Here is a 1,096-nt window from a genome sequence, read left to right as displayed (position 1 = left end):
GCGTGAGTCTGGTGGAGCCAGATGGCTCTCTGTGGAAACGGATCTTTCCCGCCTTCTTCCAGTAACCCCGACCAGCAGACAGCGAGCGTGCTAAGAGGAGAGAAAAATGATCTCACGCCTCAGCCAGGCACATGATTCGCCTTCTTTCTCTCACACTCAAGCTGAAGGAAAGTTGGAAAAGAAGAAGGGATGAAAAAAGAAGAGAGGGCAGGGGGTGTGGTGATGGTGGTGGTTGGGTTGCACTGAAGAATAAGCTGGTCAGAGCCCAGAGGAGGGTGAGGTGCAAGCTCCCTGGCCAGCCCGGGGCTTCGGAAAGGCAGGCTCAGATGTCCACGGAAGGGACAGCTACGCTGAGGCATGGGAGGCGGGAGAGAACCCTGGCACGTTGTTAGCCCCTCTGCACACGTCCACCAACTTGTCCGCAGGGGCGTGGTGTGTAAGAGGCTGGAGGAGGGTTTAAAAGCGGTGGGATTAAGCTGTGTGCTCCCTTGGGAAGGACAGTGGATGGTGTTTTCAAATTTTTGCAAAGTCACTTCAGTCATATTTGACTCTTTGCAACTCTCTGGACTGTAGCCCAGGAGCCAGGCTCCTCTGTCCATGGCCTGAAGACCGGAGTGGGTTGCCATGCCCTCATATCCACCTCTCTCTGAGGGCTGGAGGCCAGACTTTGTAATAGTCCTTGACCTGCTGGACAAGGTCGAGGAGAGCTGGATCAGAGATCTGGGATTCCGGTCCATGGCATCCTGGGAAAGGGGCTGGAAAAGCAGACAGGGTTACTGGGGAGAAGGAACCTCTCACAGGTTGTGGGTGTGGGAAGGGGCACCTCCAGAGGCACTCCACCTCCCCGGCGAGCGGAGCATTCACTGCTTACAGAAGTCTGTTACCTGCAGTGCCAACCAGACCTCGGACCGCCGGCCACGAGGCGGGCCATCAGATGTTGGTGCCCACACACAGCCCTGGTAGGAGCCAGCGCATGCAGGTGTCCCGCCAGCTCATCCAATGTGCCCTCTGAGCAAGTGTGCACACACCCCCAGCCTGGCACCAAGGGCTCCAACCCAGAAAGAATGCTCCCCTGGGAGTGGCAGGGGGGCGCAGG

This window comes from Bison bison, unplaced genomic scaffold, assembly GCF_000754665.1.
Source record: "Bison bison bison isolate TAMUID 2011002044 unplaced genomic scaffold, Bison_UMD1.0 scf7180017864048, whole genome shotgun sequence".
In the NCBI taxonomy this organism is placed as follows: Eukaryota; Metazoa; Chordata; class Mammalia; order Artiodactyla; family Bovidae; genus Bison; species Bison bison.
This window is presented reverse-complemented; position numbering follows the sequence as displayed.